The 23,917-nt window shown below is 38.1% G+C and overlaps 1 pseudogene; it reads right to left on the bottom strand.

The window, feature by feature from the left end:
- Positions 1-5,382: 5,382 nt before the first annotated feature.
- Positions 5,383-23,917, bottom strand: part of LOC135203957 (zinc metalloproteinase nas-15-like) — a 28,184-nt pseudogene continuing 9,649 nt past the window's right edge.

Genomic DNA, 23,917 nt, shown 5'->3' on the forward strand with positions numbered 1-23,917 from the left:
TGTTGAAAATGTAACGATTCCTGACTCACATGTCAACAGTTTTGCTGTGAACAGTACCTACAGCGGTTGTTCGTGCTCTTCTATTGTTTAATTCAGTGTTGCCAATTGGTATGAGTTTACCCTCCAAACAGGGTATAAGACTTACAGAAAACCGGGGAAATAAGTGAAATTACCGTATCTATTTGTAGTGTATATATATATATAATATATATAGACTATATCTATCTATAATATATATATATATATATATATATATATATGGCAATTTTATCATTATTGCATTACTATGACAACTAGAATTCATGGAAACAGTTTGTAAATGCAGCGGCGTATGTGTGAAGCTCGACTAAATTGGCAACAATGAAATTTTGCCGTCATCTGCTCGTATCTACTTTATAAATATCTGTATTTTTCGGGGTTAATTTGGTTGCAAAAAAAGTGATAACAGACATGAATTAAAATAATAATTTTGAAGTAACAAAGTAAAGTTAAACTAAATAATGAGTAAGGTAAACAATTAAGGGAATAAAGCTTTGCACCTCATAAACGTGTAGTTGTGTGCTGTCTGCAACTGTGTTTGTGGAGTAAGCGCTTAGGAACCAGGAACAGCAACGTAGTTCAAGTGCAATTTGAAGTGAATTAAGATCAAAATAGGCCTAATTACAATCAAATAAGCACTGCAGAGTTTCAGTTGTGATGGCAGTAAGGATAAAACCACTGATTACAAAGTAAAAATGAATTTCAGTTCAAACCATTGTGAGGACCAGAGATTAAGACAGGTAGCCAGGTACTGATGATTTATTTACAGACGAACTGGGTTGACATAGACAGGTGCGGACGGATAAGTAGTGCAGACTCGTACCGAGAGCAGAAATGACTCCGAGACAGTAAATTTGAGTTTTCTTACAAAGATACGTTTAAAGCTAATAAGGGGTACAAATAATGGAATTACATGTATTATACATTGGCGGAAAGGCTGCGGAACGCTCTATTGGATGGAAGTAAGAACAATGCAATTTTATGATTGGATACAACAAAAACCAGGTAAAAGCGTTGTCCTTACAAATACTAAACCCCCCCCCCCCCCCCACAAGACAATGATTATGGAATAATTATTGGATTAAAATATCTTGGAGGCAGGAGGTGACCCCGTGTCCTTGTGACACTTCTTGTGGGGCGTCAATGAGTGCAGAGTCCTTTGGCAGTTGCCTGGGGGGTTCTACTGTGGGCTGGGGCGACCAAGACTGCAGAGAGAGCTGCATTGTGTGTGGTGGTGGAGTGGGAGGGGCCGTGGGGATCCCCAGGTGCGGCAGTGGCGTAAGTTGGGCTGAAGAAACCCACAGGTAGCGGCGTTGGCAGGCAGGGGAGGCCCACAGGTATGGCAGCAGTGTCGGTGGGCCAAGGAGGACTACAGGCAACGGCGTTTGAAGGGTAAACAGGTCCACAGGTGTGGCAGACACGTCAGGCAGGCCGAGCAAGCCCCAGGAGCGACGGCAGCGTCGGGGGTTTGAGGAGGCCCACAGGCGACGTCAGGGGGCTGAGCAGGCCCACATGTGCGGCAGCGATGTTGGGTGGGTAAAGCAGGACCCTGGGTGAAGCAGCGGCGTCTGAAGGTTGCCTGGGGACTCACAGGTGCGGCAATGGCGCCAGGGGAAGAACCGAGGAGGCCTGCAGGTTCGGCGGGTCAAGAAGATATCTGGCGTTCCCCGGGTGAGGCAAAGGAGGCCACGACGTTGGATGGATGTTTCAGGACCGCCGCCTGAATTTTGTGTTGGCTGACCAGCACCTAGCTACCCGTCCTCGAAAATAAACGCCAAAACACGCTAGGAAGCTGTGCCGTGATTAGTCCGTTAATGGCGTTGGTGTCGTCATTGCAATGGAGTTTTCAGAGACCTAAACTGTGGTGCCATATTGAGTCCGCTAAAGGTTCTCTGAAGGTGAGCGGCCGTAATTAGTCCGTTAAAGGATGGGCCTAAACCGCTATGTCACCAACTCGGGGAGGACACCAGTTGTGAGGACCCGAGATTAAGAATGGTAGCCAGGTACTGATGATTTATTTACAGACGAACTGGGTTGATATAGACAGGTGCGGACGGATAAGTAGTACAGACTCGCACCAAGAGCAGAAATGATTCCAAGACAGTAGATTTGTGTTTTCCTACAAACATACATCTAAAGATAATAAGGCGTACAAATAATGGAATTACATGTTATACATCGGTGGAAAGGCCGCAGAACGCTCTATCGGATGGAAGTAAGAACAACGCGACTTGATGATTGGATACAAAGAAAATAGGGAAAAAGTGTTGTCCTTACACCATGACCGCGGGAATAAAAAGTTTCGTACTTTCACCAATGGGCAACAAAATGTTTTATTGAGCTGATTACAACTGCAATCTTGAGTAAGATCTATAAGCGTTACATATTATTACGTTTATTGATCGCCTCGTCTACCCAGCATTTAGTTAAATATTTTGATTGCTGGAAAACTGATTGATTTATTAATTCTTACTGGCATCGCAACGACGAGGTTATTGACGCCGGATTGCTAGAAAAGCTGCCATTTTCCCCTAATCAGCTGACTTCAAAGATGAAAATGCAAGCCAGAGATAGGAATTTCCTGTTAAAGCGGGGGAATAAAATTCTTACTCCTTAGGGAGGTATCCCAAAGGGAAGTGTGTAGGTACTTATTAGGCCTACTTCTAAGCTCCTTTTTCATGTGAACCCTTCGCTGGCTGTATGTTCTGTTTCCAGGATGCCCTGTTATTGGGGGGATAAGCTGAACCCATCCCCCATGAATCACACCTGCATTCGGCCTCAGTCCACTCGAGTCTGTGACCCAGGACAGACGTCCTGCCCAACCAGCCTTCCCATTAGGCCTACCACAGCGCTACTGGTGCGCCCAGACCTCAGACAAAGCGGATGCCAGTTTTCTACAAAGGTCCCACTTCCAATAATGCTTCCAGGTACATCTTATGATACAGTCATATTGCCAGTCCTTTTCCTCCGAGTCCAGTAAACTGAATTTCATTTCCTAATTCGAACTCCCAATTCTCAAATGAACATCCCTTTGTTCCTTTCACTACCTCACGGCCGCATGTCTCCCTTTTGTGATCGTCTCAGACAAATTAAGTCATTGAATATTTCATTTAACACTAAGAGTTCCTCCCCAGTGTGTTAGACAATGTGAATAACGGTAAAATTGGGCAAGAAGTCTTTATTTTACACTGTGTTAATCTAGAACCCATTTTCCAGATTCGCTGAGTCCGTGTCCTGTCTCACTCGCAAGTGCTTCCATCCTGTAACCAAGATCACAATGATCCCTTTCGGAAACCACCATTGTTACACATCTGTTTATGGCCAGCTTTTCCTTATTGTGAGATAGATTTGGCCCATGTGTGGACAAGTTGCACTTACTTTTCCCAGCCCATTCAATGGCCTCTTGTAAATAAATGTATGTAAAGTAATTAGCCGAGTTTCCTGGCGATCTAAAATAATAATACCAAACCCCACCTTTTTTAAGGTAACTTAAAATCCAGTTACTTTGCATTTCCATATAATATTTCCCATTTACGTATTCGGTTTATACGAGGCCCCGATACGTAACAATATATATATGCACTATTATTGTTCAAATGAGCGCTGGGAAGGACGTGGCATCAATGCCGGTTACGAACGGCACCTCAGTCGGTTGACGCCATATTGAATTTAAAAACTGCCTTGAAAACATATTTCACTAAGACCTCACATGCTTATTTTAGTTTGTATATCGCTTTCACATCACATTATGTTGACAAAACTTCAATCCTTTAAATGGTATGCTTAAAGATGTAACTGTATTCTTGTTTCACCAATTGAATATCTAGTGAATAAGGCTGATCCACCCAATGACGATGGATTCAAGGCGGTGTTTCCCGCTAGTACAAGGTTGTATTTAACCTAACCAAACCTAGGACATCGAGTTCATACCCGAAGGAAGAAGAGGAAGCCTTTTGGCTGCTTGGACCCTGACTTACCCTAACCTAGGGCAATGTAAATTAAAATAACTTTGTCTCTAACCTGATCTAGGGTATTGTGTCATTACCAAATGGGCCAGGGTGGGTAGGGGAGGAGGAATCCCCCGAGGTTAACCTGACCTAGTTCATTGTATTTAAAATTAATAAAGTAACCTAACTCATCCTAGGACGTCAGTCTCAACGTAGCCAAGGGAGGCCTTAACACCCATACCCAGTCCCAACCCCCTCTGAACATAAACTAGGCTACTGTGTCCATAATTAACTATGGCAATGTGTCACTTTTGAAATGTCCATTAACCTCAGCCTAAATTCATTAAACTTACCATAAATAGGTTCACTCACCTCACCTTAATCAGAATCAAAATTTACAAAGGTATCACAAGGAGACAATGTTGTGTGCTTCCTAGGCTATACCTACTTCAATCTCTGATTTTGCCAAAATCCAAATCCCCAATAGGGGCCTAATTAAAGGATATAACGGATTTCAGTAACTTTTATAAAAACATGGTAACAAACGCCAGGAATGTTCCATCTAACCACCCAAAAAATTAAACTTACCTAAATAAGAAAAAAAAAAAAAAATAAAAAAAATAATCCAAGGAGCTAAGAGCAGCGGATGTACACTAAACAAACTAACTAGGCTACATGGCTGAGCTGAAATTACTGAATCCAGATTCCAGTTTTCTTAAGATCAATTCACGATCCCACTTTCTTGGTGAGACTTATAACTGCATTTAACTTAAAACTGACGAACTAATAATATTACGTGATAATTCACGTAATTTCCTGATGAAAAATAAGAAAATATGGCAAGACATTATAATTACTGCTTTAAAATACATCTTAACCGCAATGCACTGGGGGAAAACAAAACAAACCCAGTCGGAAACCCCACCAACCTGACCAACGTAAAACGTCGAAATAAATACGAGTTTTTCGATGATTTTACTCTGAAAACTAACTTGAACAATTTTGTTTGCTACAAATAACGGGTAACAGACCATAGGGCATGTCTCACCCACCAAAATCATAGGAAATTTTACTTAAAAAAAAAAAAAAAAAAAAGGTTCATCTGATGGGAACATGTTCGATTTCATAAAATGTGCCGAATAAGTGTCACACTACACAACTATACTGGTGTACTTTTGTTTCTGCACTAAATGAATTCGCACCATGAAGATGAACTTACTTTACATTAGCCAAATCCAATATTCAAGCTAAAACGTTTCCTAGAGATGCCTGGCATATAAAAAAAATCATTTACAAGAAATCAATACTTTTATTTCATACAAAAATTATGAAAATCAACGATACTACATTAACAACAAACAAATGAACTACAAATTATCATTTCTAGATATTGTACCAACACGTCAGCACATTCCCCAGGACTTCTTGCAGCTCAGTGGCATGTAAGCAGGATTCCTCTTGCATTCTCCTTTCTTGGCCCAATCTCCGCAGTATTGGTTGTAATCGTAACAGCTGCTCTTAGCGCCTTCAGAGAATCAATTAAGCTTGTTTAGTTATCTTCACTGATAAAATTCAATTACTGAGATTCTTGTCTTCTTGTCATAAATTGAAGATTGATTATGGCTATATAAATCAAAGTGCATCAAAATATCATAAATACAAATTTTCCATTTTCCATTACTAATTTACCCATACTTACTCCCACAGAGCTTGCAAGACTGCTTGCAGTACTGCTGCATATACGCAGGATTTTTCTGGCATTCTCCCTGTGCAGCCCAGCTAACGCAGTATTTTCCGATGTCCGTGCTAGTACCTTCATCTACAAATAAACATGTAATATAATTTACGTTTATCCAGTTCATACTTGCTGATTTTTTTATATACTGTACTTATTCTCTCAACTGCAGGAAATTTAGGAATTTCAGGAAATGTTTAGGGTACTACTTTGCAAAGTATTGTGAAGAGTTTTGAGGTAATTGGTTGTACCTCTTCAGGAAAATCACTTTACCAAGAACAGTTTTCTTTGCTAAATCTGATTTTTGTGTAACACTAATGATGAACTTACTGCATGTATTGCATGACTTTCTGCAGTTGATGTGCATGTAGCCTGGATTGCTCCTACAGTACCCAAAAGATGCGGAAGATGAGCAGTAGTGATGATTATCTGTGCATCCTTCTGGCTTTGGTTCTGGACCAGGGGTTGGTTTGACACCAGAACACTTGTACAGCAAGTTGAGGCTTTGTACATCCAGCTGAAATGATAGCGATAATTAGAAACATGAAGGGATTTATTTGAACTGGTTATACAGCACTGGGGCACATTCAGCACTCGATGCTCATGGCAGTGAAAACGAGGAAGGAAGAAAGCTGGAATGGAGGTCAAATTTAAGGCTAACGATTGGGTGCAAACAACCTTTGGTAATGCCTACAATGTACCGCATGCAGTGCACTAACAGTGCTAGCCCCCTATGGACTACATGGTTGGTGGTTAGCTTTATGGATTATAATATTTACAATATTTGCAACTTTTACATATATCACTTCCCCTAGACACTTTTACAAAGTCATAACAAATTCATTATCTGTTGCATCATGGCAGAATTTAAGGTTTTGTTAAAATTAAGATCGTTTCTAATTAAGACTCTCTACACATACACACACACCTAAGAATGGATAATTTATAAGGACAGACAAAAGGAGGCCTTACCTGAGAAACCCCATTTCTCTGTCCGATGGTGACTCCTGTCTCTTGGGAACAATGGTTGGGGATCCGTCGCACCTGGTGAAAGCGTATGTACCGTAGTGCATGATGGACGCGTAGTCGTAAGGTAGGCCTAAGTTGGTTGTAAAGGCGTCGGAGTTCTGGAGGAGAGAAAGGCCCATTGTCTAGCTCAAGCAGACATTTCATAGGCCTAGTGCGAACGCTTTAAAAGCGGCAGTTGTATATATAAAAAACTTGAATGTAACGTCAAAAAAAAAAAAAACTGTACAAATAAAGAGCTTGTTAAAAGGAGGGAGCTCCTGTTTTCAACCACGGTAAATAAATAAACAAATATAATTTAATGTGCATGAGTTAACAAGACTTCATGGAAACCATGTCGCAATAAACCTTATCAAAATTATATTGGAGACCAGGGAGAATATTAGCCCAGTGGATAGTGACTTAATTGTTTCTGTCGTAACGAGACTGCTCGTGCCAGAAACCGGCTGTGTGCATGAGCTCGTGGATGATGACACCGAAATGAACGCAGCCGCTGCCCAGAGATACGACCTGCGAGCCGCCATTTCGTCCAACTGAACTGGAGCACCTATCCAGGGAAAGAATAGATAAGTCGATCAATCAAAGGGCACGGAAGACAAAGAGAAAAATCATAAAATACTTAAATCACTGGAAACCTATACAGCTAATCATTTTATCAGCAGTCTGATTATAGCCATTTACTATAAAACATTGAAGAGGTATGGGTCAAATGAATTTTCCAGACGTTGATAAACTCTATCTTATATGAGACGATTAAAATAAAATCTATTCAGGTGATGTATCCAGAGAGAGAAAATAAATGAAGTTACCAGAAAAAAGAGAAACCGGTGTATTGGTTGAGACAATAGAGATATATTAAAGAAAGCAAGATTACTACATATCCAGTAAACAAAGGCGTGACGACAAAGTAAACAAAGAGACTGAAATCAACAGAGGCATGAAGACTGACAGACAAAGGGAGGAGGGGGAGGAGATAGAGAATATCCCAGAACAAAGCCTTTGATTTATAGCATGACTAAAGAACGGATGCATACCCTTGACCTCGTAAGATGTGGATGTAATCGCGGTGCGACGACCCGTGGCCACCGAGAGAAGAAGGCCTTTCACCCGGGCATTTAAATCCCTAATACGTTTCGTATATAGGCTGACCTGGGCTAAGATAATTAGTCCTTCCGGGGTACTGGTCGAGTGAGGTCACGCTGCTTGAAGTCAAATTCTAAAGTGAAATTTAGGAGATAAGTGGCTCTATATGAGTTTATGTGGACGAACAATTATTGAATTTGAAAAATAAGATTTAAAGAAGAAAAAGGCTGATAGAAGTATTGTGTACAGTACCACACGTGCTTGCTCCTGGAAGAAGATGCCTTACAAGTGCTGCACCTAAATGTAAGGGTAATTACGATAACGGACCAAAAGTTAATATATTCAGGTTTCCTGAAAATGAACAAGTGAAAGAGAAATGGCTAAGAAACATCAAGAGAGAAAATTTTCGTCCTACGGAGAATCATCGGTATGCTGATAATTTGTTAAGCATCTCTCTCTCTCTCTTTCTCTCTCTCTCTCTCTCTCTCTCTCTCTGCCTGTCCATGTATCTGTCTTTTTCATATATATATATATATATATATATATATATATACGTATGAGCCTGGCCTTGAGAGAGGCTCTGATACGTAAACAGGAAAAGTTAAGAGAGAACAAGGTGAATTTACTTGAACTTACCGTAAAACGGATTTATAGTGATAATTTACTCTAGAGGAAGAGGTCGCCAGAAACTCAGCTAAATACTTTACAGCTATTTATTTACAAGAGGCTCGTACTGGCCTGGAGAAAAGTAAATGCTACTGGTCCCCACGTGGACTTATAATCTCTCACAAATGGATAATAGATGGCTCAAAATGGAATTTGTAAAAGCTGGTTTCATAATCTTGCGGGAATGCAACACTTGCGGGCAGACAGACTTCACACGTGACTCAGGGAATCTGGAAAAAGATCCCAGATTACACAAGATAAAAGAAAAAATGACTTCTTGCTTTGGTTAAGGATAATTAGTTCTCTAACACTGGGGCAAAGGAACTCTAATGTTTCACTGAGGTATGCACTGAAGGCTTAGTCTTTAACAAGTCACAAGGGGGAGCACATGGCCCGATGAGGACAAAGGGCTTTTGATGTAGGAGGGATAAAAATGAGACTTGAAAATGAAATTAGCAAGAGTCGTATGGTAGTAAAAGGTGCTGGTTTGGAGGTTACACTTTTAGACGTACCTGGATGCAATGTTCAGTGTGGACCCTTTGTGGAAAAGTGCCGCGTCCGGCTTGGTCTCAGATTTGGGCGCGCCAATAACGCCGTTAGGCTTAAGTGTGGGAGGCTGACTGGCCTGACATCCGTCCGAGGTCACGAACTGCAGTCGACTGAGGGAGATACTGGTTGTCTTGGAATCACGGGGAATCCAAATACCGCCTCGGGCACTGCCTGAAAGTGATCACAACAACCAGCAAATTGGGAAGGAAAAGGAGGTCTTATTGTAGAGGTCCCTAAGATCCATCTCGAAGCCTAGCTACTCTTGTGACTTGCCTCTCTTACCCTAAGCTTCCGTCAGACCGGAAATTCCTCCCTAGCCTTCCTACGACATGCTCTCTCCCAACATCAGTTGCTTTAGGAGAAGGCATGGCTGCTTTTTTTATAAATACAATTAATAAAAAAACTGCTGGGAAGGCGAGGCGTTCTATAAACTAGCGTATCTATATATATATATATATATATATATCTATATATATATATATATATATATATATATATATATATGTGTGTGTGTGTGTGAGTGTGTGTGTGAAAGAAAGAGACGGACAGCACTTTTACTATTTTTATGGTAGGCATAGTTAAAACATTTAATATATATATATATATATATATTATATATATAGATATATTATATATATGTATATATATGTATGTATGTATGTGTGTGTGTATGTTTGCACTATGTGTATATATGTATGTATAATCCAATGATATTATTTGTCAGATGATATTAATTTTGTTAGCAATATGTACTTGAATCGCAAAAATATGTAGCTATACAAATACAATTAATTGCAGTATATGGGTAACAAGCTAGAATAAAACTTTATTTCAATTATTTTTTAGAATGATGAAAACTAATGCGTCCGTTTTTTGGAAATATGACGGTTTCCTTCGGTAAAAAAGATGGTCTTAGAAATTAACAATTTTTTTTCATGAAATAGTTGATACGTTTCCTGACTGTCGCATATCATTGTACTTGCAGGTTTGTGAACAGCATTTTCATCCTGATGATATTGTGAGGGAAACTTCTATTGTGGATGAAAAAACTGGGAGGAAAATAACTGCAAAATTAAAGCATCCATATATTAAAGAAAATGCTGTTCCCACAGTGTTTCCAAACTATCCTCAATATTTGAACCTAACTGAACATCGAAGAGAGTCACCCGATTCTAAAAGACAAAGAATAGAAGAGACATCAGTCAAAGTAGCAATTGAAAGTATTATAGCAGATGCAAAGGCATACGAAACGCAAATTGGATTTAGGGATTTGCAAGAACTTTCGAGGAAACTTAAGCTGGATAAGTACTGGGACATAATTCATAAAGAACCTTATCTCTTGATCAGTCACATATCGCTTTCACCTTCTCCTAATATGATGATGTCTGTACTAATACATCCTGATAAATCTGTCCAGGCGTATATCGATAATGTGCCCGTACGTGAGTTGCATGACTATATCATTCCTTCTCATGTGCAAGATACAAATACCATCGAAGTCATGTTACAAGAAATAAGAAAGTATGACAGACAAAATAGCTCTTCCATAAACCCAGTTGCTATTATTCAATTAATTTTAACTTTTCTAATCACCATAATACACCAACCATTCAAGCATTCAATGACTTTGAAATTTATCTTTGAGCAACTAAACTTGAAGACTCAAAAGAGCATTCAGTATTTCACAGATCTTTTGGTTTCTTCATCTTTGCTATGCAATATTTCACCTCGAGCTTACAGGTACTTTAGGGATAGAAGATGGTTAATTTTACCCAGTATGTCAACGATAAGGCGGGTTTTTATAACTAAGCAACTTAGTCCAGAAACAGAGCAGTATGATGATCATTTTCTTTCGTATATCAGGCAAAAATCAAAATCATTACAATCCACAGACAAAACAGTAACATTAATGATTGACGAGATCCATTTAAAGCCTTTTTTTGATTATCAGGGAGGTGCTGTAATAGGATCTGCATTTAACAGCAATGGAGCAGCAACCACTGCATATGCTTTCATGATAGGTGCTGTTCTATCAAAATTTCGAGATGTGGTACACATTATTCCGGTAAAAACTATAAAAGCAGAAATGCTATTCCAAGTTATAAAAAAAGTAATACTAGGGTTGGAAAAAATTGGATTGAAAGTAATCAGTGTCATTACTGATAATAATGCGATAAATGGAAAAGCGATGTCGCATTTTGCAACCCCACCAAAGCTGTCAATTGCCTACCCCCATCCAGCTGCAAAATGCAGACCTTTGTTTTTCTTGTTTGATAGTGTACACATACTGAAGTGTGTCAGAAATAACTGGTTGGGTCTCAAAGATGAATCCAAAACAATGGTATTTCCAAAATTTCCATTCAGCGAAATTTGTAGCGAAGCAAATGTATCCTTTGTTCCCTGGAAATCATTAGAGGATTTGTATTTAGTAGAGTCAGAATTATTGTTAAGACAATCTTATAAGTTAACAATAAAAGCATTGCGGCCATCGACATTTGAAAAACAAAACGTGAATTTAGTCCTAAAAATGTTTAATGAATATATTATTCAAGCAATGCGAAACATTGGAAAAGAGAAAAAATTGCCTAATTTCAATGATACAGTAAATTTTAGAGAGATATTTTGGATTTGGTGGTCAATAGTTAATGTAAAGTCAATATTCAAAGGGAAAAGAATAAATAATGAATACTGTACCCCACTTACGTGTGATGAAAATGATAGAAAATACAATTTTCTGTTAAGATTTTTAGGCTGGTTAGATAATTGGGAGAAAATTCCAGGAGGGAAATTAACGAGGGAAACATTCACAGCATTAAAGCACACAACGTCTGCAATTGTAGAATTGACCAAATATTGTAAAGATGAGCTTAATCTGAGTTATATTCTTCCAGGAAAATTTCAAACAGATCATTTGGAATCCAGGTTTGGGGAATATCGACAACTTGCTGGGGGAAATGATAACATATCAGTTAGGCAAATGTTTGAATGCGAGAAGAAAATTAGGAAAATGTCATTAATGAAAATGGTTTTACCATTCCAGGGAAAAGGTATCACACTAAAAAATTTTATTGAGATAAATTGGACGAACATGAGTAACTCTGAAATAGATGAATCTTCTGATACTGATATTAAGGTAACACAGCATGATATTGAAGGATGTAATGGCGTTCTTCCTGTTATAACTTATTTAGCAGGTTACTGTTGTTACAGTGTAAATAAAAAAATGAAATGCAAACCATGCTTAGAGATCTTAACAAGAGCTGAAGTTACCAATGAAGAGAAAGACCAAGATTTGAGTTTAGATTATACAAAGGGTGTCAGCAGAGGGTCCTAATTTTTCCCTGACAGCGCAACAATAAATATAGTGAGATACAACTACATAATTGTGAATAAACTCACTCAGAATGACACTTTCAAATCTTCAAGAAACCAGAGGCAGCTTGTTATGAATATCACTCTCGATATTCTGAAGGAAGAGGATGCTCATTTCCATTTGGAAGAATGTGAGAATGGTCATCCATTAGAGAAAATAGAAAAGATGATTGTCTGGGCATCAACGAATTCTCTCTTAAGTAACTACTGTCAGAAGGAAAATGACTCTATTCAAGCACAAAAAACACAAGTATCTCAAGAAAAGAAGAGAAAACTGCAGACTTTAGCAAAGTAAGCGCATAATTATTATTTCATTGCATGGTTTTAGTACACACACACTCACATATATATATATATATTATCTATATATATATATATATATATATATATATATATAATAATATATATATATCTATATATATATATATAGATATAGATATATATATATATATGTGTGTGTGTGTGTGTGTGTGTGTATGTATACATGTTTCTGTTAGAGGTCAGGCCCTACACACACACACACACACACACACACACACACACATATATATATATATATATATATATATATATATATATATATATATATATATATATATAATCACTGCAGACTAGGCCTATAGGGGAACTGCAGTATAAATATAAAAAAACGCGCCATGCTAACTAACCTATCAGGTGGTGAGGAAACGTTAGCTAGTGAAATATATAATGTGTATGTATGTATGTATGTAGTATGTATGTAATGTATGGTTATGTATGTATGTAAGAATGCATAAAAACTTCAGGTAATGAGTTCCTCACAGAACTACAATGTCACCAGCCCGTCCCAGTGTTTGATAGCCAGGTCAGCCTACTTAGGACGACGCGGCCAGAGGGTGAAATGGCCTTGTACTCTTGGTGGGCACGGACGACCTCGGCACAAAGCGGATGCACGTCTTCCGATGATACTCGGCCATTGCCCTGACTATCGGCGCCCTCTCCTGGCTTGCTGTAAAGGAATGTGATACTTTACTTATTTTTTTTTTTATTCTTTTAAATAATAAATACGAATAGTTACTGAGCTCATTATCCTGTTTGTAACCTAATCTTCATTTTGCTGTCAAGCTTTTTATCAACTTATCATTATGAACAATTTCGATTCTGTTGTTTATCAGTTGTTATTGTACTACGTGCATGAAATATGGTTACTTTATTTAAGAAATTCATTTTGCGCTCTTACAATGAAAATAGATTGCGACTATAAATTGTAACACATACGCAGACTATATATATATATATATATATATATATATATATATATATATATATATATATGTATATATATATATATATATATATATATATATATATATACTATATATATAATGTATGTGTGTGTGTAATATTCAAGAAATAGGCTATGCATGTACTAATGCACATACTAAGAACCAAATAAGCTAGCGATATGTTCCTCCCTTTCTCAAACAGGTAAAAACAAAAAGCTACAATAGACACTAGCTGGGCCAGAAACAAGGTTTCTACCTCGCAATTACCAGACTACTCGGAAACTCACAGAAAGAGGAGGATATGACGTAAGGAATCGATCCTCCCGGCCGCATATTTCCAAGTCTGGAAGAGTTTAGGGATGGGGAAAATTAGGACCAATCAAAGTGCGTGGAGCTGGCCATGACGTCACAAGCCACGCCTTTCAGCTGCACTCGGTCTCATAGCCATTACTGCCAGTCACAATGGCGAAGAAATTTTCCACATTTCACAATTTATGGCTTGTATGACCTATGCATTTTAGTCAGAGATATATAAACATATTGCAAAACTAATTCAATAAACAATATATTCTTCAAATGAGATACACCGTGAAATGTATTAAGCGTTATTGGCTTCTCCCTCTTGGTAATAGTGCTCAGTGCCTCTTAATTCCTGCTCGCAAAGTCGATATTAACTGCATAAATAACATTTTCATAAAGTTACTAAGTTATATACTTGAAAATGCGTGTTTAATACCACATAGAAAGAGTTGCGATAACGTATGGTATGAATAAAAGATATACAAGATGATAAAATTGATGGTATGGTGAAAATGATTGTATATGACCTGTAATTAGCACTACAGACTACAGACCAGAGTCAAAGTAATAGGGTCTGCTCAACTCGGCAGTGGGGGCGGAGCAAGAAGCTTTAGTTTTTATACATTTAATCCATATCGCATGTTTTTTTTTTTATAAAAATCTATGATAAAACCTGTAAAGAGGTCACATGCTTGATGTTTTTTAATAACCATTCAAAGTATATAGGGTCTGCTGAACTCGGCAGTGGGGAGGAGCTAATACTGTGACGTCACAAGAGTAACACACCCGCGTTTCCCCACTGAATTACTTAAAGAACCCTTAGTTTTTATACATTTAATCCATATCGCGCGGTGTTTTTCATAAACTCTTGATGATAAAATCTGTAGAGGTCTCATTTAGTCACCAAACCTTGTTTTATTGCAGAAAATATACCAGTTTGAACACACATAGCTACTCCAGCTTCCTTCATATGTTTATTCTTTACTTATTTATTTACTTACCTATATACTGGTTTGCTGTATTCTCTTCAAGTCCATTTCTTTTAACATGACAACTCTCTCTCTCTCTCTCTCTCTCTCTCTCTCTCTCTCTCTCTCTCTCTTTCAGGTATTAATATTATCAAGATTTTAAATAATTCTTAAGAAATGCATTTAGTTCTGTCACTGTGTCCATACCTCACTTTGAAAAGCAACTTTTTTTAAGCTAAAGGTTAGAATGATAGGTTAATTATATTTTCCAAATCTTATTGTGAATACTTATTGTTATACAATAAATAAAAAAAAATGTGGATGCAGGCAGTGTAAAAAATGGCAGTTGCATTTGCACGACTTGGCCACAAAAAAGAAAACAATATCAAAAGTATAAGAATTACATCATATACGATAAAAGGTATCAAAAGAAATAAATGATGAAAATGATACAGGGAACACATTTCCAGCAAATTTCTCATTAGCACTTCATATCACATAAATATACTTCCAAACACATAAGTTTACATATAACACAAACTGTATACATAAAGGTATTAATTATGCATGCCTCAAACGATTATAATATTTTCGAAAAAATTACAAAAAGCTATTCTTCAGTCTGGCTGGATGTATCTGATGACGTTTCACAAGGGGCGGGGCTAGATTTCAGATCTCCCACGAACGCTTAATTTTTTTTATAATTTTTGCTTGCGTAGATAATATTTTCTGTGTGCGATTATGGGTTTGAAAATAATTGTAATTGTAATGTGTCATATATCAATTGAAAGGGTATTCTTTGTACTTTTACATGGTATATGGCAAAACGTAATAAGATGAAAATTGAGTAAGAAAAATGTGGTAATTATTTACATAAAATTTAAAAATTTTGGTCCGTCTTTGACCTAGAATTCCTCGAAAATTTCTGAGGACACCTATCAATTTTATTTATGCATTATATAGTAAATTTTATCAGCTTTCCAATCCATTTTTCAGTTTCTTTCTATCATCAACCCTTAGTCAGTTACGCTACGAAACGTGAATGTATGTAGGTTGACGGATGAAGTAATTGTACATTTTTGTGTGTAGATAATTTTTTCTGTCCGCGCTTGTGAGTTTGAAAGTAATCGTAATTGTAATGTGCTATATATAATTTGAAAGAGCATTATTTGTACTTTAACGTAGTATACGGCAACATGCAATAAAAGGAAAATTTATATAAAAAACACTATAGCAAAAATAGTTCTATGAAAATGTTATCGTAAATAGTTTCATAAAGATATGGTCCTTTTGTAACTGATGACGTTTCACAAGGGGCGGGGATAGGTTTTAGTACCGCCTCGTGAGCAGACCCTGTATATTTTGACTCTGCTACAGACAGGAGTCCAAGAACTTCGCTGCACTTCGACTCCCATCAAGAATCTTGGACTGTGAAGGTGACGATTTTAAAAGCATGGAGCATGGAACGTTTTTCAGGCGTCACTGCCTGTTGTTTCAGGCTATAAAAAGGTATTATGTACAGAATTAAATGAATAATTGCCTTATGCTTAAAAGAAATGTGGAGGATACAGTTTTGGTAACAAATTTATGCACCCCGTAGGGGGATAGCGCCGACAGTACACCTCATTAGGTGCAATGTATTACAAAAGCTTCTTGCAGCACCCCTTCGGCGCCTATCTGCAACTACTCCCATTCATTTTACTGTTACCTCTGTTCATATTCTCCTTCTTCCATCTTATTGTCCACCCTCCACTAACAATTGCTTCATAGTGCAACTGCTTTGAGGTTTTCCTCCTGTAACACCTTTCAAACTTTTTACTGTCAATTTCCGTTTCAGCGCTGAATGGCCTTAGTTGCCCCAGTGTTTGGCATAATGCCAAAAATCTATATGTATGAAAAAAATTATGCTCTTAATTTAAGGCATACATGTGGCCATTGAGTGTGAGCTTGGATGAAAATAGTAGTATACTCATTTACTACCGTTATCCCTGGCTTTAATTAATACATCTTGGATATTTGCATAAAATTTTATGTTGAGAGAGTTAGATAAAAAAGTGTCATCCATATTTACTCTAAAGCATATCGAAGTTCTCATAAATTTACGCATCAATTCTGCTCTAGTTCAGCTTAGTAAAAAGTCTACTGTTACTCCGTAAATAGGTAGTATTCTGTACTCCTATAGTTGCTAAAAGTATTACATACTAATGAAATACTCATTTTGATTCTTTGCACACAATGAATGACAAGTATGAAAGGTTTGCTAAGGATATTAAATAAATTAAATAATCAGTGTTTTCTTTGTACACAATGAATTTTAAGCAAAAATCACGCAAGGGCTTGCTAAAAATATACAATACTGAATTATATTATCACTTTTTATTTGTTTGTACACAATGTATAAAAAATAAAAATCAAAAGCAAAAAATGTTCAATAAAAACCTATTTGTACACAATGAATGACAAGGACCAATCAGGTAAGGACATCAAAAAGCCAATTATTTTACTACAGCTTATCAAGTACACCTTGAAAAACGACCGTATTCAGATTAGCTACTGACAGGATGAGTTTGTCACGTAACTATATTTGGTTACAGTAGGCTAACTTAGATAACCAAAACAACAAAACCGTAGGTTTCCTTAGGTTTCCTTAAAGGCACATTAGCTCTTAAAATAACTTAATGAATGACGCTGATACTGTGTCCCTCTGGAGAGAGAACGGAATGAACATTGGCAATGTCTAGATGTAACTGGAATGACAGCGTGGATCTGCTGGATTAATTCTCTTTGAAAGAATTTCGTCAAACTCAGCATTTGCATGACTAAAATAATAACATGATCTATGGATTATTATAAAATCTACAGAATATATTTAAACTATAAATACGTATATAGAGTAATTATGTTCCTTATATAACAAAAGGTTAACTAATACAAGTAACAGAAATAGTAATCTTGAAAACCATACAATCGCAATGTGTTGATTAAAAACTAATAATAATAATAGCACTACAGTACTGATGATTGCAAACTACTATTACTACGAATAATAATAATAATAATAATAATACAGCACTGATGATTGCAAACTAATATTACCACAAATAATATTAACAATAATAATAATATAAATTAGAATTAATACAAAATTGTAAAAAAGTTAACAACTCAAATAAAATAAAAAAAATCACAATAAAACTGGCAATTAAAAAAAAGCAATATAGTTAGAAATGCAAAGAAAAATAAAAAAAATAATTTCAAGCAAAGATTAAGTGAGACTTATTACGTTGACTATCTGGATGAGGTGATCCTCATCCTCGACCATGATGTCCCCCTGGTAGAATCCCGAGGTGCAGGTCGGGTCCCACTTGAAGTCGAAGTCCTCTGCAGTGATGTTGAGGCTCAAGCTCTCCTGCAGCTCCTTCTCGGATATGGGGGGCCCCAGGATGTCATATTTTCCCTAATAATAATAATAATAATAATAATAGTTAATGGCAGAATGAAGTAACCCCGAAAAATCAGTTATTAGAAAGATAGAGATAACTATATGAATTGAATGCAGTTGATGTAGCAGTAAAACATTCAGCACTAAATAATAATAATAATTAATAATAATAATAATAATAATAATAATAATAATAATAATAATAATAATAATAATAATAATAATCCAAAGAAACCTCATAATCACATGAGTTAATAAAATAAAATGGAAAAGTAAATCCACAGTAATATGTCTGATCTTGTTATTAAAAATACAAAGCAGAAAGCTTTCGAAGACCTGCACGGTCCTCCTTGTCAATCTGAATACAATTACTAACAGTGACCATGATCACTGTTAGTAATTGTATTCAGATTGACAAGGAGAACCGTGCAGGTCTTCGAAAGCTTTCTGCTTTGTATTTTTAATAACAAGATCAGACATATTACTGTGGATTTACTTTTCCAATAATAATAATAATAATATATTAAAAAGAGCCCCTCTTTCAAACAAGTCTTATTGAAAGATATTGCTGCATCAGCTGCATTCAACTTGTAAACAGTCTTCTCTATTTTTCTAATAATAGCTTTCTCTCTGCTATTACAACTGGCGAGTATTGCGCCGATATTACTCATCAGGAGGAGTTAATTTCGGGGATAATGGTTACAAATTTATTTATTTGTCACAGTAAATGAACAAATAGGTCAAAATATAAGTTAATCTAGTGGCCAACGTTTCTCTCGGTATCATCCGAGCATGATCACGGCAGTGGATCGGAGCTGTCAAGATCTACTCAATATATAGCGGCAGGTCAGCAGGGGGTCAACCGCTAGCTGCGTTTTTGTGAGGACGAAGATGCTTTGAGAAAAAAAAATAATCAAAGAGAATGCGACCCCTACCGAAGCCGACAAAGAACTCGAACTTGTAATTTATTACCTAAATCGACGTACCCGGGACCTTATTATGAAGTATAACCCGACCCCCCCAGCAAAAGACCTCTTGAAACAGTCGAATGTAGTCTACCAATTCTTATGCCTCGTCCGTGGATGTCCCGGCTCTTACGTTGGTATGACTTCTATGAAACTGTCCAAGAGGATTTCCTGCCACATACAAGAAGGAGCAATTAAAAACCATATCATGACAGCACACCAGGAAGCTATCTCCCGCGACGGTATTATCAAGAATATAAAGATAATAGGGAGGGCTCCTGACCAGCGATGCTTGCGACTCCTCGAGGCACTCCTCATACAGCAAGAGAAGCCCTCATTGAATACGACGCAGGAAGTGCTCTTCCTCCCCACCAACTTAAGGAGACCCATGTGTATAAATAATACAAGTAATACCAGACCGAGCGACACCCCCGATCAAAGAATACCAGATGAGACTAGCAGCCCAGGAGCCAATGACATCGCGAGCCGTCGTGACACAACGCCCAGGGAAGCCTTGCCCAAGCCTGGACGGTCTGCTAGGCTGCAACTTCGCGACCTTCAACGATGAGAAGCGTCTTGAAGAAAACTTCCTTCAACCAATGGCGGGAGCACATTGCGCCACCGGCCAATGAAAACGCAGCTAGCGGTTGACCCCCTGCTGACCTGCCTCTATATATTGAGTAGATCTTGACAGCACCAACGGACAAAAGGCTTCAAGCCACTTTTATGACTGCTGCCGATTCGGTAGCGCAAGCAAATAAGCAAAATTCGTCCATCCTTCCCTTTCCTTCAAATTCATCTTCATGTTAAACACAATAAAAATAATTCAGCTAAATGTATTAAAGCTAACTAAAGATAGACATAGAGAGCTTTATAATGAATTTAGACATCTCGACCCAGACATCTTGCTATTGAATGCAACAGGGATCCAGGATGATTCCCCCATCAAGTTCTTCGGATACCGAGTGTATCAGAAGAATAGTGCTGGGGAGGACCATGCTGGTGTTGCTGTTGCAGTCAAATACAACATCAGACATAAACCACTGCTTGACTTTACTGAGGACACACTAGGTATAACCATAGAGACTGAACTGGGACCAGTCAGTATTGCAACGACATATATACCGTGTAGACGTGACTACATCTACCTACAAGGCTACCTCTCCCTAGCACGAAGACCGATGCCCACCTACTTAATAGGTGATTTAAATGCAAAACATACGACTATTGCAACACATGACACTAACCAAAGGGGTATACAATTAAGCAGATTAATTAACAATAACAGGCTCAAGTTTTTAGGGCCAGATTTTTCAACTATGGTCAGCAACAAAGGAAGACCAGGCGTAATACTGGGCAACAGGAATGCTTGCCTCAATATTACGTCTAGGAGAGGGAACGTAACGACTTCTGACCATCTACCCCTGCATGTTACCCTCTCGACAACACCAATAAAAATAGAACCCCGGACGATCTTTGATCATAGATAAGCAAATTGGGACGACTTCAAGTCTGACATAGAAGGGAAATATGACAACGACCAAGTGGACATAAATGATGTGGACGGAAAGACGGAAGACGACATAGACAATAGACTGGGCTACTGGTTTACGACCATACCAAGAAAAGTAATATAATTCAACTCAGGGCCCAAACGTGGTGACGCATTAAACTTTCTTCAAAGTATTACACAGATATTAAGCGACATACAGACCACTTTGGGTACTCAAGACAACTGAAGGACATAATATTATATATCCAAGATCTCCTCTTTGAAGAGTTCAAAAGACTACAGAAAGAATTCTGGGACAGGACTATACGTAAAGTAGACCTCAAGTATGATGACCATACAAATGTAATGAAATTCTGGAGGGAAATTAAAAGACTTATGGGTATGATGAAAAGACCGTGCGACTATTTACTGGACGAAAATGGGGACAAGGTGGTAGACAGTCCTGGGAAAATTAGACTCATGAAGGGAGTATGGGAAAAAATTTTCCAGATATCCCCAGAGGACAACCGACACTTCGACGCTGACAATGAGAGACAGGTACTTGAGCACCTACTAACAGAAGGGGACCGACTAACATTGTATGAACGGACAGACCTAACTCGCCTGAATGAAGATAGCTATCTAACTAGTAAATTTGACATTCAGGACATAAAGAACACCATCAAAAGGTTCAAAAACAAAGCTCCAGGTATCTCTGGCATTAACAAACTAATTCTTAGTAAATTACCTGATATTTTACTATTAGATCTGAATAATATTAATAACATGTCGCTTAGTCTAGGCTATTTCCCAGTTAAATTCAAGAGAGGACGGATGATTCTTTCACCCAAGGACCTAAAAAATACCCATGACCCACTGAAATACCGACCAATCACTCTCTTGGAAGTACCTGGGAAAATCCTGGAGACCTTGTTGAAGGACCGACTAAATATGTATCTGGAAGACAATGAAATCCTCCCAAAATATCAGTTCGGATTCAGGCAAGAACGAGGGACGCAGACAGCGATAGCTACGATGCACGAACTGCTAGCATTAAATCAGAGTCGGCGAGGCAGAGCCAACATTGTTTGTCGGGATGTCTCAAAGGCTTTTGACAAAGTCTGGCGTGATGGACTGAAGTACAAGCTGCTCAACTCAGAACTACCAGACATAATGACAAAAATACTGTCTAACTTTTTAGGCGACAGACAGAATGACATTTCCTTTGAAGGAGAGATATCAGAGACCTTTGAGCTGAGAAGCGGAGTTCCGCAAGGATCCGTTCTCTCCCCAATGCTGTACATATTCTATACACATGACATGCCACAAGGGAGAGAAGGATGTGTCAACCTTATCTTTGCGGACGACGTGACACAGATCATAATGACGAATGACAGAAGTAGACATAGGCTAGCCTTACGGACGGGACAGCATATTAAAGAACTCAATGAGTATGAAAGAAGGTGGAAAATAAAAACCAACCAGGACAAGTTCAAACTGCTCTTAATATCAGCATTGAGACCAGAAGACGTAATTGTAGGCAACAGACGAATACCGTTTGCTAATAAGGCTAAGGTACTCGGACTCACCCTGACCCGATGCGGGATGTTCTCACATATCAAGCAAAAGATCAGGGATGCTAGAGTAACCAAAGCTAAATTAGCACGATTCGGACAGCTTAGACCCAAGACTAAAGCCCACCTATATAAGGCGCTCATTAGACCTGCCCTAGAATACCCAATAATACCGACATGCTTACTCAGTACCAGCGATAGACAAAGACTACAGAGATTCCAAAACGGAGTCCTGAGTTGGATAGATGGCTGCAACAACCGAGACCTGGGGGAAGGGGGAACAGAAAGACTTCATGCAAGATACAGCATTGAAGCTATCAATTTCTGTTTCTACCGTCTGGCAGACAAGGTATGGCAGAAGCTATCTGACCAGGATGAAGAACTAACGACCAACAGCCTGATCTCCCTGGACGACGAAGACTATAGACCCCACCTCTGGTGGCAACGACTTTCCAGGTTCACCCAAGACGGGTTACCCGACCCCATCTTTGTGGACACGGACAGTGACAGTGACAGTAACAACGAAAACTAGGATAACCCCTGGAATATCGGAACAAACCGGGTTAGACCTGGAAGGTAATAATAATTAGAATTTAAGAATAGCATAAAGTACTTAGAATTAAGGTGAACTAGTTTTAGAAGTCAAAAAGTAAGAAGTAAGGAACTAAGTTAAGTTAATTAAAAATGGGAATCAAATCCCAAGTTCCCTGAGAACCAATAATTAGAATTAAGTACTTAGGATTAAGGTAAATTGGTTTAGATATTAGGTAAAATGTAGGGAACTAAAATAGCTTAATTAAGTAAAGCAAATCTCTAAATAAGTAGGTAATCAGCAAGAACGAAGTACTAACCCACTAACTCTAATTATAAGATAAAGGGGAAAGGCAGTCCTAGAAGGGCAAGGAGTCTGGAACACTTGCTTAGCTAGCCCACCCCCCACAAAAAAAAAAAAAAAAAAAAACTACTAACCTCTAACCCTACATGGGACGGAAGCCCGAAATAGCATAAGTTACTAACAAGTGGACATAATACAAATGTAGCATTACAACGTGGTTTGAGTTCTCATTCCCACCCACCCCCACCAAGGGAGGGTAGGAGAGAGGACGATACCAATAAAGAGCCTGATTGTGCAACTAACTCTGACTAACACCCTTGCCCACCTGCCTTCCTAGCAAATTCATACGTCACTAGAACTATAAAGCTCATTACAAATCCCAAGACAATCACTACACTAAACAACAAAAGACTAATAGGACTGTCCTATTCTTACTCACTAGCACTAATACCTTCCTTTCAACCTTACAACCAAACCTTACAACCCTTCCAAAACCTTACCTTCCTTCTGGGGCCCCCCAGGGGATAACCCCACTCCATCCTATCACCCCCCCTGCTTGCTTGCTTGCTTGCACCAACATAACACGTTACGTCATCCTTGCGACATCAGTCTCGCCATAAACAGACCTTTATTTTTGACAAAGTATGGCCTCGGATAGA

The sequence above is a fragment of the Macrobrachium nipponense genome, chromosome 44 (assembly GCF_015104395.2).
Source record: "Macrobrachium nipponense isolate FS-2020 chromosome 44, ASM1510439v2, whole genome shotgun sequence".
Classification (NCBI taxonomy): Eukaryota; Metazoa; Arthropoda; class Malacostraca; order Decapoda; family Palaemonidae; genus Macrobrachium; species Macrobrachium nipponense.